We start from the raw sequence: 25,040 nt of genomic DNA on the forward strand, positions 1-25,040 counted from the left end.
ACACAAAACTCTACAGAGTTTCACATTTAGGGAACTAGCATCTTTCCTTCCAGATGGATGAGCGTAGTAAGATGATAAGATTGCGTATAGATGGCGTTTTTCATTCAGTGTGATTCATTTATCAAATATTCATTGCATCTACTTTATCCTAGTTACCATCTTAGGTTTTGGAATATAAAAATATAGTTATTTTTTCTTCAAAGTGCTCCTGGTTTAGTGGCAAAGACTGAAAAACAAATAGATAAAAATACTAACTGAACCTTGTTATGAAGTCCAACACTTCTGTAAATACTTGTGGAGATTTTAATACACTGTCTTTAATTCATGAAAATGCATGATTAAGTGGAGGTGGATGGTCTTTAATTAACAAAATGAATGAATACCCTTGACAATTAAGTAGAACAATCAAATTAATCCGTATAATCGTTCTTTGAAAAGTAAACTGGAATATAATCGTGAATTTTGAGAAATAAGCTGATACAATGTATAATGGTTAGTGATAGCTAACAAATTATCTTTTACTCTAGGACTTCTCATGGAGCACTCCGGAAATTATAGATAATGGAGCTTAGAGTAAATAAAACCTATATGCACTGTCTTAGAGACCACCCCATCACGGTCAGCTTTTCCATACTAGGTCCTACTAACTTCTGTCTGGAATTTTCTTCTTATTTTAAATATTATGTGTTAACTCTGTTCTGGCTACCCCATGCTCTTCCTTTTGTGGTTCTGCCCCTTTTTACTAAAGAGGACGGCCCAGAGGAACCAACTGGGTGATCAGCGACAAAAGGAAAAGGAGGATTTGTATCAACGAGGGGACTCGCTCATTCTGCCCCGTGTGCTTAGACCAAAGTGTGTCCTCCCCTGGCTCCTCACTTGAGCTGATGTGAGATCAATGAAAGTGAGGATTTCTTGCTCTGACTCATGATTTAAGGATTACAAATCAAGCCAAGAATACTTTCCATTGGCTTAGCACTTTTATTTTTGTTTCTGTTTTGTTTTTTTTGAATTTTATTTTTTTTAATACAGCAGGTTCTTATTAGTTATCTATTTTCTACATATATGTATATATGTAAGTCCCAATCTCCCAATTCATCCTTAGCACTTTTGAGTTTATTTATTTTCACACATGAGATCATCTGATCGTCTCCACAGTCTTCGGCAGTGGGTATGACTCGTCAGTTCAGAGGAAACTGACACCCGGCGGGTCAAGAAGGAGCCTGTGCGAAGCCACAGACACACAGCGAAGGTGTGGCCAGTCCCACCAGCTCCTCCAAGTCAGGTGCTCTCCACTTAGCCCACTGTGTTCTATGCCATTTTGTATTCTGGAATCACCTTGTTACTGTTAGTCAGTCTTGAACTTGGCATAACCGTAGGGGCTATGCTCCACCCAGGAGTGGACAGTAAGAATTTTCTGTCCCCTCCACTCTTTGGGGGGCTCTGTCACTCTGGGAAGGTAGGAGTGTTTCCTAAGTCTTTCTCAGCAATAACTCTAATGGGAGGGTTTAAATATACCACCTCCCCTTCTCGTCTGTAATTTCTTTCTTCCAAAACATGGCAACGGAATCCACAACTCATCTCCGTCCGCTGATTGCACAACCAGCTGTCAGAGCTCTGAATCATGCCACTCAAGGGATATTTTTTAAGGAACCCTCTTTTTGAGGCAAATGTGTTTCAAAATTTCCCTGTTATCTCAGATGTCTCTGAGATAGACCTAGAGCTTTCATCTTAGTCTGGTTTCTGCAAACTTGAGGTGGTGCTGACGGAGCTCTGATTGAATTTCCCTTAGTCCTTGCTGACATGCATAACCCACGCCCTCTCCCATCCAAGCCACTGTTTTTTTCCTTGTGAACACTCTCAGTGTTTAATAATAATTGCCTGCAGTCCCCACATTATGCCATTTGCCTTGTGGCTCACGCTTGGAAAGCGTTTTCTTCCCCTGCGTTAGATTCCAAGGCCACTGGCGTTGCTTGGCTTTGTCTCATCTCTCTGAGGAACCATCCTCTGCGTGTTGCTGGTCCACCTACAGTGGTGATCATTTCAACATTCTTAAAATCCCAGACATTCAGACCGACAGTATTCTTGTTTCAGGACAGAATCCAAATAAAGAAATTAATACCTTGAGTTTATATTATATGATTGTGCTTTAGAAGGGGAGAAAAATTACCTTTGTCGGCACTGTTAACTACAAAAGGGTGGCCATAAGGATCATTTCCAGCCTGTCAGTCTGCACTAGGTGCCCTGTATTGAAGGCCAGTGCCCAATTATCTTCAGCCAGAGTTGGATCAGTGTGACTGGGGAGAAACACAAATGCCTGGAATGCACCAGGCATCTGATGATGGTCAACGGGAATCGATGCCAAGCCTCCACAGATCCACAAAACCTGTCCCAGTTGGCAATTCACCCTACACTTTTCTGCACAGGATAAACCCTGGGCTCTCTGGAAGGTTTGATCTGACCCAGAGATGAGAAATGTAATCAACCATTCCTTATCTCTGTTAGACCTCGTGTGCTGCATGTGTCCATACTTTTCTTCTTGACGTCCAAGGCAATTGCCCTCCGTGGCATGTTCTGATCACCGTGATGGCTTTGGGGCTTGTATGAGTCAATCTGCAAATTCCTATTTGCTTACCTAACTCACGAGCCAGCTCCGGCAACTTGTGTGACTGATGCATTTTACATATGGTATTTTCTTTTCTGTTTTCCCACCTAATGTAGCCTTTAAGAAATGAGTCGTTAGTGCTTTTGGGCTAAATTGTTGCTTTTAAATAAGAAAGGTTTAGATCATCCTAGAGAGAACTAGTGGACACAACAGTCGGCCTGAGAGACACCACAGAAGCCTGGCAAGGTGTGGGCTCATCTAGGGCATCCCTGGGCGAGGGGTACAGTTGCCTCCCCTTCCCAGTTCCAATGCTGGGTCTTCATCTGGTGCATTTTATCAATTTCAGTGAAAAGGTTTGTGTGTGCTACTTTGGAGCCAACTTATCTTCTTATTAATGGAAAGTGCAGACCAGGAGCCAGGAAGTCTCCACCTGCTCATCCATTCATTTTCTTTCTCCCAAATCAACTTTTCTACTATTGCCTACACCGATACGTAATAGGAATTCCTACCAGAATATCACGTGAGAGTCACTTTTCTCATAAATTTTTTTTATGTTTGCATGGATTATGTTGATCTTTTTCTGAATGGCATAGCTAAAATATTGAAATATTGCGGGTGAGTCTATCATATTGTCAACAGCAAGACAGCTATTAAGGAAACCCAGATTTTAGAAAAAACCAAAAAAAGCAAAATAACATATCTGGATTCTGAATCAGAAACTCCAAGTTGGAAGCCAAAGCAGCTTAGTTTTGGGTAAACTCAGTGGGGCTTCTGCCTCAAAGAGGAGGAGACACCCATGCCTCCCGACAGGTGGGTTTAATCTGCCTTCTTGGAAGGACAGAGCAGTGGCTGCAAATCCGGTGTCTGGAAGGGCCTTGGGGTGTGATTTACAACAAGGAGGCCTGGGGGAGGGACCGGTGGCACAGTCGAGAGTCTGCTTCTCAGGTTGGGATCTACAGGGCCTCACCCATGGTGCTCGGTGGGAAAACCAGCCCAGAGTTGACATGTTATCTTTTATTTCTTAAGAGAAGCCAAGGATCCAGGTTTTTTTCTGGTGTGTCCTCATGTTTATATTTTTACTACTTACTGTTTTTTTTTTTTTAATTCTTTGAGAACCCCATCTGTCTAATGGGATACCACTTTCCAATCTTTCTCACAGAGACGCAGAAAATGACATTCTTCCTTCTCCTTGCTTTGTTTTATTTTTTTTGAATTTCTCACTTGGAACTTGATGCTCTTTTTCCAGATTTTCTTCCTCCACTCACCTCCGCGCTGTGCTGGAAGGTTTCAGCACATGAAGAATGGATGACCTGAATTCTGAGCATAAGAGGACGCCTTCGTGTTCATTCTTTTGGACCTAAGATCCATATCCACTTGGAGATGGGTGGATCTCAGTCTTGGGAATCTCGCCTCTTATTTCAAAGTTGGACTCTTCTCCTTCCTCTCTTGAGTTTATGTATCCCACTCAAATAGAGTAGAGCGTAAATTATGCTGGGGATAAACTAAGTAAAGGAGTTTTTTTTTTTTTTTTTGCTGTGGAAGGAAGAATATTTGCTCCCTGTTGGTTGAACTCCTGAATTCTTTTTTTTTTTTAAATTGAAGTATAGTTGATTTACAATGTTGTGTTATTTTCTGCTGTACAGCAAAGTGACTCAGTTATACATATATATACATTGTTTTCCCTATTCTTTTCCATTATGGTTTTCTTCAGGAGATACAGTTCCTTGTGCTCTACAGTAGGACCCTGTGGTTTATCCATTCCCTGTATAATAGTTTGCATCTACTAACCCCAAACTCCCAGTCCGTCCCTCCTCCACCCCTTGGCAACCATAAGTCTTGAACTCCTGAATTCTTGACTAAGCCTAGGAAGGAGATGTTATGCCCGTCTAAGACAAGTTTCTCTCCATAGCTCATCTTGCTGCTCAAAGGCCCTTGACACCAGAATGGACCCAACCGGTTCCTCTTTAGACTAGGAACCCCCCTACTCCCACCCCAGTGAAACTGGCACTACTATATATTCAAGCACATGTCACTCTGAATTATATCCCCATGTAACCTGCAGCACTTGAAGGTGGACACTCTCCCTAGAAAGAGAAATAAAAGAATCTTGTTTAAATAACCTCTATCTCTAGATGATTTAAAATACTTTGACAGATCTATATTTTTTTTGAAAAATGAATCAAAAATAATTCAATCAGAAAAGCGCCATCTGTTACTCATCAATAGCCTTGCAAGAGAATTAAAATGGTCTTTTTCTCTCCCCTGAAATCTACTGATAATTTTTTTTTATCCCATGCCATTCATTGAGATCAGATGCATTGAGTCCGTATCAACTGTTGGAATTACATAAATAATAAAGTCCTCGAGGCTGATGGCATGGGAACAGTGGAATGTGTAACAATACAATCAGGATTAAAATCTAGATTTAATGTAAAGCATTCTAACACTGTCAAGTAAGATGAATTTTACACTCCTTTGTTCTCTGAGGCCAGGTTGTGCCATAGTTAATGTTTTGTATTAAACCGTGTGCCATTTTTATCTGAGATGATGTCTTATTTTCTTTGTTTATGGCTTTGGAAATTATTATAACGAGACACATGAAAGAGGCGACAGAAAAGTACAAATGGATAAAACAGCATTCGCTACCCAAAGCGAGTGTAAATGGAGCCAATAATTTTTTAACTTGACTGTCTCTTAATCTTTTCTAGTGAGCTCAGTGATGATTTTTCTTGGTTCAAAACCTGTCACAGCATTCATTTGTGACCATTTTTATTGCTGGGATTAGTCGAGGTCTATCAATTCTAAAACTCCACTTCTGCCCAACGAATGTCAGCTTTAATCACGAAATGCCAAACAATGCAAGAATTCCAGAGCCTACCTTTGTAGTTATGATTACATTTTAAAACAGCACTGCAGTTCACGGACTGACCTAAGCCAGCAAAAATTCAAAATACAGGAGGTCCCTGACGAGGGGCCCTGCCTTTTGTTCTTTCTAAACTCTTTAGCTAAATTATTCGCCAGCCCCAGAGTCAAAATAGAGAGCAGTGGTGTTAAATTTATCGAAGTGGTTATGATTCATACGTAGACTCGGGCCACCTTCACAGGGCCTGGGCTGTCTGGATGTGGAAATGTTTCCACCAGAACCTTACTAGTGAAACCCAGGTTTATGGCTGACACTGAATTTGCATATGTACCAAAGACTGCTATGGGATTTGTCTGTGTGCCTGCAGCTGGATTTAAAGTTGTCCTCCAGGCATAGGAAGGGAATATCTGCTGGAGACTGAGAGGATCAATGTCAAGTGCCTTTGATGTCTGCATTGGGACAATGTCCAGGAGGGATGGGGTTTGCTCTGCTCCAGCCAGGAGGGTCAGCCTGGAACAGAAGAGATTCCTTCAGGCCAAGGGAAGCATATGGGCCTCTGAGCTGTCCTACCGCTCAGCAGAGGGGCAGGATAGGGCATATGATGCTGTGTGGTAAATCTAGGGTGTTCTGTGGAAATTCCCAGAAATCAGTGTCTCCTGAATGAGCTGGAAACTCTTACAACTGCCTCTGGAAGGTTGAGCGGAAGCCCTTCTCCTGGACCGGCCACTGGAGGCTCGGAAGACTGGCCATCAGCTGAGGATTGCAGGAGAAAGACTTCAGAGAAACTGAGAGAATCACGGCTCCATGTCGGGAGGGGCACTTAGAGGGCAGACGTGCGTGCTGTCCACGTGCCCTGTAGCTGGCACACCTGGACACCCAGGACCAGGTGACTTTGCTAAGCAGCGGGGCCAGAGAGCCACTGCCCCCAGGACACTGGGTACTGGAAGACAGTGACGGTCTCCCAGTTTCTCTACTCCGATTGCTGAGTCACCTCTTCAGCTTTTGAAGAAATGTGTACCCCAGCCATAGTCCTCTTGAGGGTGTCTCATGGGTCTAGGATGGGGACTGAGCATTACTTGTTAAGTTTCAGTGAGCATTCTGATGCAATCCAAGATTCAGAGCTACTACCCCGAGGCATACACTTTTAGCAGCACATCATGTGTTACAAATTTTAAAAAGTTAAGAAAGAAAACAAGCTTTAGTAAATGGATTGATGGTAATTGTGGACCAAGGTGGAGGAAGAGGGGATGGAATGCACATAGGTTCTTAGGAAATCAAGCTATGATTAAAAATAAAACGATGGTTCTCAGACATGAGGATCCACAAAATCCCCTGGGAAGCTCGTTTGAATACAGAGTCTTTGCCACACTTGTGCAGATTCTGAATCAATACGTCTGGCCTAGAGTCAGGAATCAGATTTTTAAGTTGGGCCCCAGCTGATTCTCATGCCAATGGCCCAAGGCTAACGCTATATTTTTTAAAAACCTGATGTAAGCACTTTCCTGGTTTTCAAACTATCAGAGAAGGAGAAGGTCTATATTCAGAATATATTCTGCAAGAAATGTTTCTTCCTCATTTGAGTTCATTTTATACTGCATTCGAGGAATGCCTTGCAAGCCACTAAAATGTTGCCCACAAATAGACTATTATTGTGACATGGCCTGCAGAAACCGTATTCTACTAGATTGTGTGTTTATATTCTGATTCTCCCATGAATTTTTAAACTAGGTTCCCAGTGGGTAAATTCATATTGCTTAGATAAGAACTTAAAGAGGACTTTGAAGAATATGTATGTCTAAGTTAAAATGGTAATTGCTAGTTCTTCAACTTTTTTATCCCAGCAAACTCTTTGGCAGGGTTATAGGCTGTTCAGAACACCTGACCCACCCAATCTGACCACTGAAAAACAACAGAGCAGGCCTTCAGAATGACAGTGAGACACGGCCCTGCCATTACTGGGATAACAATTCGTTAACTTCTGGAATATTTTGTTATTTCCCTGAACTGTGGGTGGAAAGGTTTGGAGGGGTTTAATCAGCATTATAAGAAAATACAAGACATGGACTTTTTTCTCAGGGATTTTCTACTCTAAGTGAGATAAGGGTCACACATGCGAAACAATTGTGAATAATTTACAATAGTAAGTATAGTCAGGTACTAAAATAGGAGTTATTACTAAATTGCTTGGAACAGAGACTGCATCATATGTGGAGTCCACAATGCAAGAAAGATGACTAAAACCTGGATCATTCAGGAAAACTTCCTGAAGGAGGTGGGGCTGAATATGCCCTCTGTTCTATTTTAGCAATTGAATGCATTCATTGCACGTAAATGTCAATCTCAAATAATTCAACCAACTTGAGTCTGTGAATGGGTTCCTGACCATCCCTGTCCTGGGCGACAAGAATTTTGCTATTGTTATTTATCTCACCTATCGTCGTAGATATTTTTGATATTATCGGTGTTTGGAATACTGAGTCACTTGCTTTTTACTAATGACCAGGACTTCCTGGCGGACTAACCTTTGCGTTCTTTCTCATCATCTTTAGGCTTCTCTTCCATCTCTAGATGCTTTGGGGTCCATTCCCTGTCCCTTAAGTCTTTTGGCTCTTAACCAATCTCTCTTCTTCCAAGGTTGAATAATACAAGAAATAGAAACTATTTAACACGTTCTTGTCAAATACTAAGTAATGAGTATGCCACTGTTCCCACCTCTTTCCATAAAAACATTGACCCCGATGGACACAGTTGGTGTTAGGGGTCTGTGGTGGCTGGGTGGGGGGAGCTGAGAGAGCAATGGGGGAGATGGGGAAAGCCGTTCCAGGGTCACTTTGCCAGGGGCTCAATGTCCACCCTCTCAATCAGTGCTCAGTACAACTCTGACAAGTAGATAACCCAAAGGCTTTGTGGAGAAGAAAGCCAAGAAAAGAAAAATCAAGGTTCAGAGAGATGCAGCCACTGGCCAGGCTCGCACAGTACTCAACACACCGGGACACAATCCACCCTCGGGCTGGTGCATCATGATGCCCAGTGACAACCCAAGGAAGAGCTTCCACGATTTCGGCACTCTAGTGTGTAAAGCTCGCTGAATATAGACACTTTTATGAAATGATGACAAGAGTCCCAAAGGAAAGGACCAACAGCACTTCTATTTATTTTCTGTCCCCATTTTACTGATAAAATCCCATTTACTGAGAAGATGAGGGCTCGAGATGTGAAGGAACTTGTTCCATGGCGCCCTGGTCAAGTTTCCCACTAGGGTGATTGCTACCAATTTAGTTGGGCTTGGAAGTTACTCAAAGGGCCTTCTCAACAGAAGGAAACAATTCTACTTACCAAGCGCTAGAAATTTTGTCACTGAAGACTTGTCCTTCTGGTCTCTCCACTCTGTAAGAGTGTCCTCACTGAATTTATGTGTTCCCTGAAGATGTACATGCACGGTTGTTCATCACAACTGTGGTTAAAACAACAGGTTATATATGGCTGCAGAACACATAACCCCAGAAACGGTGTCTCAAAACTAAAATGATTTATTTATTCAAAATTCTTCAGCATGAGTTGGACTTAACTGGGCTGGGCAGTCCCCCAGCTGGTCTCCCCGGGAGGTTATTTATGTGGCTACATGACAACGTGCTTAGGGCTGTCGGATCCAGGACAGACTCGCTCAGAGGTCCAGCTGTTTGCTAAGGCCATGAGCACTCTGGTTTGTATACCAGTGGTGCCTCCATCAGGACAACATAGATTTTATACGTGGTGACACCACAATTCCAAGAGGATAAGCCCCAGTGCTCAAGTGCTTATCTGGTCTTAGTTTGCCTTGCATTTGATGATGTCCCATCGACCAAAGCAATTCATGGTCCCCAGAATAATGGCCCCCAAAGATGTCTACATCCTAATCCCCCGAAACCTGTGAATTTGTTACCTTCCGTGCAGAAGGGACTTTACCTATGTGATTAAGTTAAGGTTGTTGAAATGACAAGATTATTCCAGGACTCTCTGGGTGGTCCTAATGTAATCACAAGTGTCCTCATAAGAGGGAGGAGAAGGGGTGTCAGAGTCAGAGCAGACATGATGACCAAAGCAGAGGTTGGAGTGATGCAGCCACAGGCCAAGAAACGTGAGAGGCCTCCAGGGGCTGGAAGATGTAGAGAATGGATTCTCCTTAGACCCTCCAGGAGGACCACAGCTCTGCCAAATTTTGATTTTAGCCCAGCAAGACCAATTTTGGACTTCTGACCTTGAGAACTGTAAAATAATATACTTGGTTCTTTAAAGTCACTAAATTTGTGGTACTCTGTTACAGCAGCAGGAGGAAAATAATACACAAGTCACTTATCCAAACCCATGATCAGCCTTGGAGGGGGCACAAGGACACATGATTCACTGAAGCCCATTAAGGTAACAGTGCATCACACAGATGACCTAAATGCTCAATAATGAGGATTGTTTTACTAGATCGTGATAGTTCCCTATGATGGAATACTATGCATTTTAAAAATCATGTTGTAATAAGAATCACGGTAACAGTAAAATTAGAAGAATGACATCATATATTGTACACAAGATACTAAATTTAAAAAACAAGTAACAAAATATCAGGTACAACATAAACCCAAACTTTTAGAGGGAAATCTAAATAAAACATCTCGGTTTCAGATGATAGATGAATAGATAGATAGATAGATAGATAGCTACAAATAAATAGTCTGTATGTGTGTGTATAACCTTCAAATAAGGATTAGAAGCATATAATACAAACTGTAAATTGTAGTTTATGGGTGATTTGTTTGTTTATTTTTTTCCACATGCTTTCAAGTATTCCACAATGATCAGGAATTGTATGTCACCAAAAAAGCAACATAATACATTTGTTGAAATGTAGTATAATAAAAGTTTTTGAGGAGAAGAGAAACTGAAAATATTTCTGAGAGGGCTTAGTACTGGTGTGTACTATTTGTATTTGCCAGAATAAGGGGGAAAAAGAAACCCTGCCCTGAAGAAGATATAATCTACCTGCCCTTGAAGATGATCTATTTTAGGCAAAGAAGCAGAACACACAGTCAGGAGACAATTAAGGAATATGATCATGTGATGATATCTGAATGGTGATCAATCACTTAATTTTTTATTTTCAATCACATATTTGTCTGGATAAAACAAGAGAAGGTTTGTGTATCAGCATAAAGATAACTTGCGGTAGATATTTTGAAAGGAGCAAGAGATGAAAAGAGCTTTGAAAACTAAGCCCAAAATTTCAGATTGAAACGGCAAAAAAACATTACCTCTTGTTTGTGTGTTTGCTTCATTTTGTTTTGTCTTTAACTATTTTGAAAGCAGAAGATAACACCACATTGCTGTTGGTTTACTGTTTTGTTTTTTAGTCGTTTCTTTGGAAATATATATAAATATTCTAAAGTTCTAATGGTTCCAGGTCTTCTAGTAGTGTGATGCAAGCCTAATCAGGGGTCAACACAGCCACGCTACATGCCGTCTGGGGGCCCTGCTCACATTAGGAAGATATCTGCTTATAATAAATCAAACTTGATTTAATAGAAAACAAAATGAAACATATTTTAGGTCTTCTTAATCATTGCCCGAAAGATAACATTAAGTATTGCTTACTTGCCTGCTCTCACGGTTGGTTTTTACAAACTTCCCCTTGTGACGAAGAGGTGCAAAGGCCTGAGCCCACTTCTGTCTTGTGTCGCAAGCAAGGACAGCAGGGAGGGAACAGACCTGGTGCAAAAGCAAGAAAGCATTGAACTAGGCTCCAGGGGGAGGGGGAGAAGCACATCTAGGAATTTCCCATTTGCAAACCAGACTCTGAATCTAGGACCCTTGGGATTTAAGGCAAGAACAAAAAGAAAGGAATATGACACTATCCCCTCCAAAAGTGTTAAATCTCGCACCAGGAAGGCCTGGTTCAATTAGGGAGGAAATGAAAGGCGTCTGCTGTAGTTCCTCAGACAGACCACCTCCGACTCTGACGTGCCCATGGGCTCCGTCTCTAAGGGAGCATCAGTAGAGCCACAGACGGAACTCTGGCAGTTCAAGCTCCTGCCATCCCTGTGAGGTCACGGCCACCCATCAGTGGTGTCTCGGTCCTGCTGTGGCGAGTAGGGCAGAGGCAGGGACCCTCATACTTGTCCTCACCTGTGCTTAATACCCACAACCGCCATCAGTGAAGAAAGAGAACCAGGGCACCCCTTATCTCATCTTTATCCTCTGAAAAGCAAGAGGTGGGCGTCGAATGCCCCAATGTGATTGCGAGAGATGTAGAATAAACTCTTCCACGTTGGCTATTTCCAGAAGACGGTCTAAAGCATTACCAGCCCGTCAGGGTCTGCACAGCCTGGATCTTCAGCCTCACCCAGAGCTGGTGAGCAACGCAGAATCCCAGGTCTCACGCTAGTTCCATTGAATCAGAATCTGGACTTGATCCAGATTTGATTGACATTGATCACTTGACACGATCTCCAAGTCATTCTTCTCGAACAATAAAGTTTTGAGAAACACCAGTCTAAAGGGCGTAAAAGAACTAACATCCTGGTGACCAGTTATTATCATGAAGGGAAAAAGAAGATCAATACAGAAAGTTATGTTACATTTTTCATCCTTACATATTACATGGCCTGAAATTGACATTTTAAAAACAAAAGAAACAACCAGTTCTGAGTTTGAATTTTTTGCACGTTGGAATTTTTGCTCAGATCAGTTAAAGCAAAGGCATATCCACTGAAAAGCACAAGAAGGGAGACAGAAATAAAGATGGGCATTACGTCACGAGTATTTCACTGTTCGGATCCGTATTCCCGTGGGAGGATTTGGAGAGGGGAATTGTTACCTACGAAGAGATAGTCATGCTGGGAACACCTGCCTTCTATCTCACCTCCGTGACCTAAGAATACGTTCTCCAGCTGCTTTTTTGTTCTAATCATGATTTCGTTATTGTGCTTAAGCTTGATCGTGATGGTGGAAAGAGATTTATTTTTATAACTTATATTTGAATTTTCAAGCAAATTCTGCGGTAGCACTTTGAATACTTTAGAAACCAAGAGGAGGCCCTATTTCTGAATATAGGCAGCACAAGCAAACAAAGAGTCTTTTGAGAATATTCAGAGAAAACTTGATTGACTGTTCAGCATCTTACACTTTGACATTCGTTCAAAACTCCAAGTTGTGTTAACCCTAGGAGGGCTGATTTCCACAGCCATGTAGCTTTGGGTTTTTCAGTCAATTTAATCTGGGGGGAGAGTTTACAGTCACAGTCTTTTCCCGTTGTTCTGTGGCACAAAAATAGGGTGGCCACCCTGGGGAGACGTGGTACAGCCCGGGAGCTGTGGCCGGGCGGCCGGACCCTTCCACCGCGTCTGCCCAGCACGGTCGTCAGCGACACGCTTGTAATGATGCATCTCTCCAGACGTGCGCTTTAAAAATACACACAGGAAAACCACATATTCCATTGTCCCATTTTAGCTTTCACTCAAAGGAAAGTAGTATTTTCAAATCATTTCAATGAAAAGCATCCATTTCAAGGCCAGATAAAATATCTTCTTGAAGCTTTAGAATGTTCCATCTTATCTGACAGACCTGACTTTGTCCAGGGCCCCAGATGACTTTGGATACTTTCTTTGTAGGAAGGGGTTCTTTGTTGATACTCTGCTGTTTAAGAGCCCTGCTAAGAAACCCACTCTGTTGGGGGTTTCTCATTGACACTGGATGGGACGTCCAGGTACTGTACCATCAGGGGAAATGCAACTCAAAGGGCCCAGTTGTTTGCATGTGAATATTTTGCTGTTCACTTTTGCCAGAGGAAATGAACACCAGCACAGATGTCATGTAGTACATGCTTGCAGAAGGATCTAGTTCTCTAGCTCTGATCTCACATGGTTCTGAACCAGGGTTTTCACAAAAGAGAAAAATTCACAGTTTTCACAAATTGCGAGGAAAGGGTCCTATCAGAGATGAATCCCAAAGCCTCATCGTCTTGAAGAAGCTGTAAGAATGTGGATATCCTTGATAGGTCTTCGCTAGCTACTAATTGCAAGCAATTTGATTTATGAAAAGATTTGTAGACAGAATGTGAGAATAGGAGGAGACATTTTAAATACAACATATAAATATAATACTTTTTTAGATAAATTGAAAGAAATGCATAAAAAGAACTTTTAAATGACCCATCACCCATATCCAAGAGCTAAACACTGCTGACACGCATGGGTATTTTTTTCGGTCTTAAAAATATGTGCATATTTACACATTTGTGGTTACACAGAAATACCATTTCCAAAAAAGTTGTCTTCAAGATAAAGTTTTATCAGAACGATGGTCAAGTACTGAACCTAAATAAACGAACACATTTCTGTCAAAAATGAAGTCACATTTTCAGTATTGTCTCTTTGCCTTCTGCAGTGGGCAGCCCCCAAAGTGGACGCCGGGGATGAAAGAGACTGGCTGGTTCGGTTACGACAGCGTAAGTAGCCTCACAGCTGGGGGAGATGCCACTCGCTTTATTAAGTGCCCCGTCTCAGGCTCAGAGATGTTCCAGTCGAGATGATAAATCATGTGGCCACCCTACGTAACAAAAGGGAGCCTGCTTTTAGTGTGTCCACACACTTTGTGTGGGAAATTAACTGTTCACCTGGGTATTGAATTTGCTTATCCAGGAAAAAATCTTTTTCCCCTGGACAAGGTTTTGTTGGCGGTCTCTTGGCCAGATAGTCACTTATAATTGCCGATCCCGTGAGTAAAAGACCCATTTAGTCAACTGTGTACAGTTGTGGGTGGTAGGGAAGGGGTGGGGGAGAAAACCCACCCTTCCTTAATCCAGAACAGCCTTCTTGGGGGTGGGGGAGGGAAGGGTGAGGGGAGTTGCAGAGTCTGCACCAAGCCGTGGACGGTCGTGTTACTTGCACTCGGAGGTCATTTATCATCGCTGCTCAGTGGGCTCCGTCTACTGGCTCATCGCTTACTTTTGTCTCCACTTTAAATTTTTCATGGATCCACCAAAAGGTAATGAACCAGAAAATCCTAGGGTTCTTGTGTTTTTGTTATGAATTCCTGTTCCTAGGAGTCTGCACCTCACGTGCAAAAAAAGTTGTTCTGACTTGAAATGACTTGAAAATTGAGTTCGGAGGTCCACACTTGTGGGAGAATATTTCCTTAGAGACTCCTGGTGAAGAGCTAGGACAGGAAGATGACAGAAAGCTTGTGATTTTGAGATCTTCTGAATGCTCATAAAAAAGAAATTGGGAAGGAGGGCAGGGAGACACGCTGACCTATGGCCATCACCTTCCCCATCTTTGTCTAAGTGAAGGTGGACTTGGCCCTAGTTTGACTCACAAATTCATTCTTATAGTGATCTTATTATTTCCTTGTTCCCCCGGGCTCTTCCTCCTCTGGAAGGAAAGAGTCATGAAAGCAGGTGAGTCTCCTGAGTGGCTCCTGTGGTGACAGCAGTGCCTGCAAAAAGTCCTTGCGTGTCTGCTAAATGCTCAACCAGCTCCAGCTGAAACTCTCTGGGGAAGTTGTGCTTTTGTCTGGAATTAACGGTCTGAAGTTCACCAATTTCTGTCCATTCTCTCCCTCTGTTTCTTTGGATCTCAAGTATTGAATTAACCATAATCGGGAGTTCATGGCATCCTATCACACTAGAATCCTGAGCCCATGCGTAGCTCCCTTCCACTTACCTGCTTATTTTCATTCATGCACTCATTTAATAATACATTAAACCCCGGTGAACCTCTACCTAATCAAAGACCTTGCACTTCCCCATTAACTTATGTGCTCTTCCTGTCCCTTTTTATGGCCTAAACAATACATCCTTTACATTTATGTGCTTCTGGGTATTCCCTGCATGTTCCTCCTGGTATTTGCTTTTTCACTCAATGTGACAGTTATGGGCTGAATGTTTGTGTCTCCTCACAATTCGTATTTTGAAGCCCACACCCCTGAAGTGATGGTATTAGGAGGCGGGGCCTTCGGGAGGTAATTAAGTTGAGATGAAGTCAGGAGGGTGGGGCTCCCATGAGGGGATCAGTGCCCTTCTAAGATGAGGGGGAGACTCCAGAGCTTCCCCCCGTCCACGAACACACCCAAGGAAAGGCCAGGTGAGCACACATCCAGAAGGCAGCTGTCTGCAAGCCAGGAGGACAGCTTGCAGGAGACACTGAATTGCCCGGCACCTTGATCTTGAACTTCTCAGCCTTCAGAACTTTGAGGAATAAATGTGTGTCGTTTCAGCCCCCAAGACTGTGGTATTTTTGTTGTAGCAGCTGAAGCTGACTCAGACGGTGACTTTACAAAGATTAATCTACTTTGCTGTGTGAGGTCTCATTCTCTCGTTAATGCTCTGTAATGTTCCATTGGGTGTGTATATTTTAATTTATTTATCATTTTTTTGAATAGGTATTTGGGTTATTTACAGTTTTTGCTAATTAAGAAAAGGGCTGTTGTGAGCATTCATGGTATGACCCTTGATAGACACATACCTGGGTCCACTCTTGGGCATGGGATTACAGGCTCATGGGGTATGCAGATGTTCAGTTTCACAAAATAAGGTCAAAATGTTTTCCGTGTGATTGTGTACTTTACACTCCCACTAGAGATGCATAAAAACTCCCATTGATCCACATCCTTTCCAACATTTCGTATTGTCAGACTCCTTAATCTTCCTAAACTAGAGGGGTGTTCAAGAGGACATTTTATTTTATTTTGATCTGCATTTCTTTAGTGACTTCATATGTGTTTTCACGTTTGCTCCCCATAAGTGTTTCTTCAACTGTGAAACACTTTTTTTTCACACTTGTTTTTCTTGTGCTTTGTTCAGTTTTCTCTCGTGTACTTTTTTTTCCTATTCCTTTGAAAAAAGTGTTTTTGTGGTTATTTTTTTTGCACATTCTTGTTACTAGTTCTTTGTTGGTTTTAAGTGTCACAACTATTTCTCTCCAGTTTGTAGCTTGCCTTTTGCCTTATTTAAGATGTTTTTTGATAAACAGATTTGAAAATTTTTAAAAAATATAATCAAATGTATAATTCTTTTCCGTTATGTCTGGCATTTTTTTATGTCATGTTTGAAAAGTATTTCTCTACCCTGAGGTAATAAAGCTGTTCTTTTATATTTTATTCTAGAAGTTTTAAAGTTTTACTTTTGACATTTAAGTTCTTAATCCATCTGGAGTTGATTTCTGTGAATGGTAAGAAGTAGGAAATCCATTTTCATTTTTTTCCATGTGAAGAACCAATTTTTCCATCACCATTTGTTGAACTATATTTTTCCCTTTATCAGTTTCACAGTAGTGTCACAAAAACAGTCAAGAAAAATTCCCAAAAGTTTCTTCCCACTAGTGATAAAAAAATAATAACAAGCAAAAGTGATCATTTTGAATCAGCATGTTCTAGGTAACATGTCAGGAAATTTAGAGCCATTTAATCACAGCAAACTTATGGATTAGGGATGATATTTATAGCCATTTTATAGAGAAGTCAAGTAAGCCTAAGGACTGTCAAATGGATGTTATGAATATAATAAAGAGATGTTAAGTATTTCCCAAGGTCCTGCATCTGATTGTGTGTGGAGCAGGGATTCTAGCCCAGGTCTAACAGTCCATGCTTTCACGACTTCAGCAGGGAGGGTATTAAACAGAGCCAGCTTCCTCGGTCTTTGTTCAACATTAAAGTGAAGAAGAACTGGCCTACCAGGAAATGGGTGGGTTGGTCTTGCCCTCGGGAAGTGACCTTTCCTTCTTTTCCATCAGGGTCAATTTCCCTCTTTGCTCCCTCATCCCTGGGCACATGCCCACTGAAGCATCCCTCCCTCCTGGGGTTGGAAGGGCCTCCTGGAGTGTGGAGACCCCAGCCCTGGGTAGACTAGACTACTGCCCAGAACATGCACACACCCTCTCTGCTCCCAGGGCACTTTGTGGGACCATAAAGCTGGTGATGAGCATCTGTGCAACAAGCTACTCCCCATCCTCTGTTTCACATCACGACCATCTCTTCCTGAACATGCTCTGTGGCCTATACATGATTTTGAAAGACAGGCATAAGCTTTATTTCAAGAAACTGTTTTAAATGTTTGCAACTTCAGAAAAGACACAGAGAATCATGGAGCATGAGAAAACACAGACTTAGAGCCAAGTATCCACGCGAGAATCCACCTCTCCTTTACTGGATGCCTGACTTTAGATGAGTCCTCTAACTCAGGAGTCGCCACATTTTCCTGACAAGGGCCCACACAGAAATAACTGGGGCTTTGAGGATGCACAGTCTCTGCAGACCTGCTCAGCTCTGCTGCTGTTGTGGGAAAGTGCATGAACAGGTCAGTGTGCCGTGTGCCAATAAAACTTTATTTAGAGACACTGAAATTTGAATTTTAGGTAATGGGTCATAAAATGTTATTGTTCTTTTGATTTTTTTCATCCATTTGAAAATGTTAACTTTTTTAAAAAAATTAATTAATTAATTTATTTATTTATTTTTGGCTGCTTTGGGTCTTCATTGCTGTGCACAGGCCTTCTCTAGTTGCGGAGAGCGGGAGCCACTCTTCGTTGCGGTGCACGGGCTTCTCATTGAGGTGGCTTCTCCTGTTGGGGAGCACGGGCTGGCTCTAGGTGCATGGGCTTCAGTAGTTGCGGCGTGCAGGCTTAGTTGCTCCACGGCATGTGGGATCTTCCTGGACCAGGGCTTGAACCCATGTCCCCTGCATTGGCAGGCGGATTCTTAACTATTGCGCCACCACAGAAGTCCCTGAAAATGTTGACTTTCAGTCCTGGGTCAGAAAAAAACAGGAAGTGGTCTGGATCTGGCCACAGGACAGTACTTTTCAGGGCCCTGAGTTCAACTATCTGTAGTTGACTCATCTGTAAATGTCAAAGCATGAGCATTGTCTCCAGGTGTTAAGTGTGGATAGTGTGAAATTAGTGAGCCAATTCACCAGTGCCAGCCACAGAGGAGGAACTCAATGATTTTTTTTTTAATTTAAAAATCAGAAATAATTGTTGTCATTATCAACTTATTCAATAGATACTTACTGTCTCTTTTCCAGTCAGCTATTGTTCTAAGGGCGGGGACACAGCAGCTAGGAAGATGCACATTTCCTGCCCTTCAAGTGTTTACATTCTAGGGAAGGAGAAAGACACTTGGGTAGAAAAATAGAATTTCTAGCATGTCAGAGAGTGATCAATACTAGGGGGAAAAAGGAGTATATGGGGAAGATTTAGACTGTGGTTTCAAATTTTCGAGTCATCGACACACAGAAGGAACTTCAAGCCATAAAATTTATGAAGTCATCAAGAGTGCAAATGGAGATCATAAACGGAAAGAGGTCCATGGCTTAGACGCTGAGCTACTCTATTATTAGCGGTCAGGGAGATAAAGAAGAAATACTCCAGGAGACTGAGGAGTACAAGGGAAACCAAGACAGCGTGCTCTTCTTAGAGCTGGGCGTGAAAAGAGGAGGTTCTGGTTGGAGAGGGCTCACACGTGGGAACTCCTACTTCATCCAGCAAGTTGACGCCTGAGCAGTGGCTGGTGGATGCAGTAACACAGAAGTCACAGGCGGCCTCAACAAGAGGGACTTTGGCAGAATGATTGGGTCTTGGGGGGAGAATGGTTTGTTCAATATCATATATTAATGCATATATGTGGAATCTACAAAAATGCTAAAGATTATCTTATTTGCAAAGCAGAAGAAGAGACACAGACGCAGAGAACATATGTATGGATACCAAGGGAGAAGGTTGGGGGGGGGGGATGAACTGGAAGATTGGGGTTGACATATATACACTATTGACACTATGTATAAAATAGACAACTAATGAGAACATAGTATATAGCACAGGGAACTTTACTTAATGCTCTGTGGTGACCTAGACGGGAAGGAAATCCAAAAAAGAGGGGATCTATGTATGTGTACAGCTGATTCACTTTGCTGTACAGCAGAAACTAACACGACAGCGTAAAGCAACTGTACTCCAATAGAAATTAATTGAAAAAGCAAGAGAAAACGGGAAGAAACAGGAAATTGGAAAGGAGCAGAGGCATCACCGTCAAGGCGTTTCCTGAAGCCACAGGGGTGGAGGGTGTGTTAGAATGAGGGGATGGAGCTGAGGGTTTTATTTGCCTCTTTTCATTACTTTTTTTTTTTAACATCTTTATTGGAGTATAATTACTTTACAATGGTGTGTTAGTTGCTGCTGTATAACGAACTGAATCAGCTATACGTATACATGTATCCCCATATCTCCTCCCTCTTGCGTCTCCCTCCCACCCTCCCTATCCCACCCCTCTAGGGGGTCACAAAGCACCGAGCTGATCTCCCTGTGCTATGCGGCTGCTTCCCACTAGCTATCTATTTTACGTTTGGTAGTGTATATATGTCCATGCCACTCTCTCACTTCGTCCCAGCTTACCCTTCCCCCTCCCCGTGTCCTCAAGTCCATTCTCTAGTAGGTCTGTGTCTTTATTCCCGTTTTTTTAAGGGGGGGAAAGAACAGCTTGTTAACATGCTGATTCAATAGAGGGGGAAATGGAGGAGACAGTGGAGAGATTAGCAACTTGCCGGAGCGGTGATCGGGGAATAGATGAGAGACGGTCTGAGCCTTGCATAAGTGGAGGAGCTCAGGGTAGCTCAGAGTCCGGAGAACTCAGCCGCAGAGACAGGAGAGCAGCCAGCGCAGGTAAATGCAGATGCTCGAAGGTGGGAGTTCATGGAAGACCTCTTCTGGTTGTTTCTATTTTCTTGGTGAAATAGGGCTTCAGCAGAGTGATAATGAACTTCTAAAGTTGAGGAAGAGAAGATGTGAATGATCATTTGATTATAGTGCTATGATTGTTGGGTAGTATATAGAACAGTTTCTTAGGGGGGGCATATGGATTTAACAGTTTATGAGTGAATTTTAGAACATCCACGAATCCTCTAAATCTAGAGGGATGATTTTCTCCAAATATGCATTTTTTTCTGGAAATTCGTTACTAGCTCTCTTTAGATTATCAAGTGGGTTCATGGCCCATGCAAGATTAAAAACCAAAACAAGACATTAAACCTACTGAAGAAAAAGGGTAGCCAGGGCATCAAGTCAGGATTTCTGCTCCACGCCTGGCCTAGACAGGAAGGCTGGCTATCCTCTTGTCTGGGATAATAGTTTCCTTATCGGGAGCAAGAAAATGAATTACGGCTGAGGACCAAAAGCTGGGGTCCATAGAATCGTATTCAGAGTGAGGTGTCAGAGGGAGACGGTCCCTGGGTGGGCATCTAGATGAGTCAGCTGGAGCAGGGGGTCCAGGAGAAGATCCAGAAGGTGAGACGGGCACGAGCATAGCTCTGCTGTTCTCCAGATACACACAAGCCCCTCCACCTCCATCCCTCCCCCTCCAGACGTCAGCTTGCCTTAGAGGATGTTCAGCTAGGGTAAAAATCACATTCAAACGGAAAACATTCAAAACACTTCGGTTTCCTCAAGGTTAAGAAACATGAACTTATTTGAGATAAACAAATCTGGAAGAGGAAAACCTAATTTAACCTCAAAACTGAAACACAGTCTCCATTTTGAGAAGATAATGCAGCACCGAATGATCCCATTGGAGTGCTCAAATTAGGAAATTAGTTGAAATTTGAGGTGTTTTTTATATCTTTGAATCTACTTAATTTTGCATTCCTAAAAGATGTGGTACAAACAGGCAAGGTGTTTGATGTGGAATAATAATCATATAGATCAGAATAAAAATACAAATTGTGATGAAGATAAATTATGTCACATAAAAACTACTCATTTGGGGAACTTAATTTTTTATTTTCCCTGAAATTAAAAAAAGGAACTGTTCAATTAGTAGATATTTTAAATTAAAAACTTAAAAAAATAAGTCCAGTTGATCTTTATTTGACATTCATATATATCTTCCTAACTTTTACTTCAAAGCTGAAGGGAAAAAATGCAGCTGTCTTGCCTGATTTTTGCCTTTGGTGTTATTAAGAGGAGGGGAAAGCCTGCCCCAGGCTGAGACGCTATTTACCAAGTTAAAGGCTAAAGCCAATTGTCACGTCCAAGTTATAAAGTCCTTATGAAAACAGCAACTTATAATGGAAATCTGGACCCACCTAAGCTCTGGTAGGGCAACATGCTTCAATAATAATAACAATAATAATAAATCTGGTTTTTCTACGTTCAAACTCATACCACATTCTTGCTGTGAGGAAAATCAATTTATATTTCCAGGGAGGAATTCCAAAGTAGAATTGGGTATTTATCATGACTGAACTGAACTGACAACCTCTTCTCATTCTATTCTGCAGATTTTGTCCATGTTTACATGTGTTATTTTTGAAGTTAATGTCTTAGTGAAAAATACTTCATATCAGAATTGACCTTTCCTCTTATTCCTAAAGAAAGTTACCACCATTCTACTTAGATGAAGGTATGACTACAATTCATTTTATTAAATCTTCCATTAGAAAAACACTTTCTTTCATAGCAAAGTATGCACTTGCTTTCGTCTTGGCATTTTCCTCTTAGCTGTCGTCATTTGATGGAAGCATTTACTTTGAAATGCCTGCCAAGTATTTTTGCCCAATACCACAATAACAATGCAGCAATGTAGGAGTGATTTAGCCTAGTAAGTTTACAACGGCCGAGCCTGCGTGGAACATTCTGAAGTTCAAACAGAAGGTTTGCTTTTCTCTCTTAAATTGCAAGAAGACTGTCCAACAGCAAGCTGTGCCCGGCTGACCTTCCCTGCACAGTATAAACACCACCAAGTAATTAATTGGTCACTTCGACTAAAAAAAAAAAAAAGACACTAAAACACAAATACCTGTGCACATGTCCATCCTCGAAGGCACAGATCTGTACAAACACACACACATACTTATGGGTATTAATCATTTTCCCTTCGATCCTATTAAGAGTTTTATTATGGACACATTTTTTTATTAAGTAACTGAAAGCATCATTTCTTTGCTTAATGTTTAAAAAACCCATTTTTATTTCTATCATAAATTAATATGAGCATGTCTTGGTTGGGTTGCCTAACTACTGGACCTCACTTGAAATAACCAAAATGAATGTATTTTCAAATTTGCCTCTCGTTTTACTTCTGTGTGTGGCTTTTTAAAAAGATCCACAACAAAGGGAAAAATGCTTGTAGGCTGCAGTGCCAAAGGCTGAATGCTTATTTAGAAAGGTCGCTGTATCCAAAGGACAGATTGCCAGTTCTTTTGAATTTTCCTTCCTTGCCCCTTCTATGGAAACAGAAAGAAACACGAATCGTCGTCTGGGAGGCAAAGGTAGGGACCACCCAGGGCAGAGCTCACGCAGCGTCTAGTGACCTTCTGCTCTAGCGCAGCAAAGAAAGAGGGAGAGATCCAGACGCGATTCCCGCGGAGCCCTCAAGTATTGCTACTTCATCTTGCTCTTTAGAGGCTTAAAAGATGCCTAAGCGGCTGATTGTTTCAAGAACAAAGCCAGACCTGGCTGGGACTGGCCCTCCAGAGGGCTCCAGCCTTCCTTCTCTGACCTCCGCCTCCTAACCCCACTTGCCCTGTTTCTGGAGAAGGATGATCTGTTTTCTTTTCAGAACAATCTGTCAGGAAAGTGGGCTCCATGAATATTCACTCCCTAAAGGGGAACTCCTAAGAAATAAAGCGAGCCTGCACTCCCTGGCTCTGTGCAGGGTGGTGAGACAGACCCCCTCTGGATGGAGACGTGTGTGGCAAGGGGCTCCTGCCTTAAGTCCGATCCACCGGGACCCACGGGCCAGGTGCTGGGCCTGCACAGCCCGAGGGCAGGGTGAGTTCAGGGAAGCTTGGTAGTGACATCAGCAGCAGTGAGGCAACTGGGGGATTTCACATTTCAGTTTTTCAGACTGTTTTGCTGGGATTTTAAAAAATCTAATTTTGGGGGCTTCCCTGGTGGCGCAGTGGTTGAGAACCTGCCTGCCAATGCAGGGGACACGGGTTCGAGCCCTGGTCTGGGAAGATACCGCATGCCGCGGAGCAACTAGGCCCGTGAGCCACAACTACTGAGCCTGCGCGTCTGGAGCCTGTGCTCTGCAACAAGAGAGGCCGCGATAGTGAGAGGCCCGCGCGCCACGATGAGGAGTGGTCCCCACTTGCCACAACTAGAGAAAGCCCTCGCACAGAAACGAAGACCCAACACAGCCATAAATAAAAATAAATAAACAAATGAAACTTAAAAAAAAAATCTAATTTTGCTTGTATGCGTGTTTGTGCTGGTGGAAGTGGTTGGTTGGTTGATTTTTTTTTCGTTTGCTACGGAGCTTAATCAGGGGACTTCATTGTAAAGGACTGGTTTAGGATGGGGTGAAGAACACAATTATTTATAGATACTGGGTGGGGAGAGGAGGTGTGATGGTGGCCAGGAGAGCCACACGGACGCAAAGTAAAGCGACAAAGTACATCGAGATAAGCAAGTTTCCAGTAGACAGCCATTCATTGGGTCCGCAATATTTACTGAGTACTCTGCCCTGGTCGGACACTGAACTAAATGCTGGAAATTGAAAAGATAAATAAGGCAGAACGCCTATCCTTAGACAGACTCTAACGTAGGAGACAGGCCCACAAAGATGCAGACTGTCATCCTTAATGCAACTGACTTATAACATTTATCACCAGGCCTGGCAAATAGTGGGTAATCAAGAAATATTTGTTGGGGTCTTTAGCAAGCACCTAATAAAGGCAAGTTCCCTAAATAGTTAAGTATTTGTTTCAGATTTTTTTTCATATATGTGTTTTAAAAATGTTTTTGTGACTCCCCCCTACCTCCCACACTAAATTGGTAAATTCACTGAGGCCAAACCTATGTTTACTATTTCTTGTCTGAGCCTTGACATGGAGAGTGAGGTCTGGTGGGTGAGGATTACATCCTGAGAGGAAGAAAATTTCTTTTCACTTTCACAGTGTTTAAAAGTCATGTACATTTTACAAATATGACTATTTTAATATTAAAATAAATGATAATATTTTAAAATGCTTAATGATTTCTACATTGTAGTCTTAAGTCCTTCAATGTGGGAAACCAGGCTGAATTAAAGTGTAGTCACAGCATATGTAACTGAGTCAGCCTCTGGGCAGTTTCTCATGTGCCCTTTGGTGTCACAATAGCTTATGAATCTAAACATGTATCTGCCACCTCAAACAGGACACATGATCTTAATGGCTTCTTCAACGCCCACACACACTCCCAGGGTCTGTGCCCCCGTGAGGAATGTTGCCCAGACTTGGAACAGTTTATGTTCACAGATTACAGGGATGCTGATTTTAGGCCTGTGTCTGCTCTCAGATCCACCCCACCCCCATCTTTTTCTTTGCTCTGCTCTGAATTCAAGGGTCTTAGTTCTGCTCCTTTGCCAACTGGTGACCCCTTGGTTTGTGAAATGGAAGCACTAGTGTGAAACTGAAGGCCAGGATGAAGGGGGAGTCCAGAGCACAAGCCCCCGGTCCTGTTCTGTGCTTCTCAGAAGTGGTGTAGTTCCTCCGTAGACCCACCTGCAGCCAGTTGAAACCAACAGATGCAGAAAAAGCATTGCAAACTTCAACACCCATTCATGATAAAAATTCTC

General features: G+C 42.3%; 1 long non-coding RNA gene across 1 annotated transcript in view; it reads left to right on the forward strand.

Moving 5' to 3' along the window:
• Positions 1 to 6: 6 nt before the first annotated feature.
• LOC309615420 overlaps positions 7 to 25,040 on the forward strand; it is a 43,227-nt gene continuing 18,193 nt past the window's right edge. The window contains exons 1-2 of the long non-coding RNA XR_014236811.1: positions 7 to 8,229; positions 8,290 to 13,938. This is a non-coding gene — a long non-coding RNA (uncharacterized lncRNA). The remainder of the gene's footprint in view (positions 8,230 to 8,289; positions 13,939 to 25,040) is intronic.

This window comes from Balaenoptera borealis, assembly GCF_965194805.1.
Source record: "Balaenoptera borealis genome assembly, chromosome: 18".
NCBI lineage: Eukaryota > Metazoa > Chordata > Mammalia > Artiodactyla > Balaenopteridae > Balaenoptera > Balaenoptera borealis.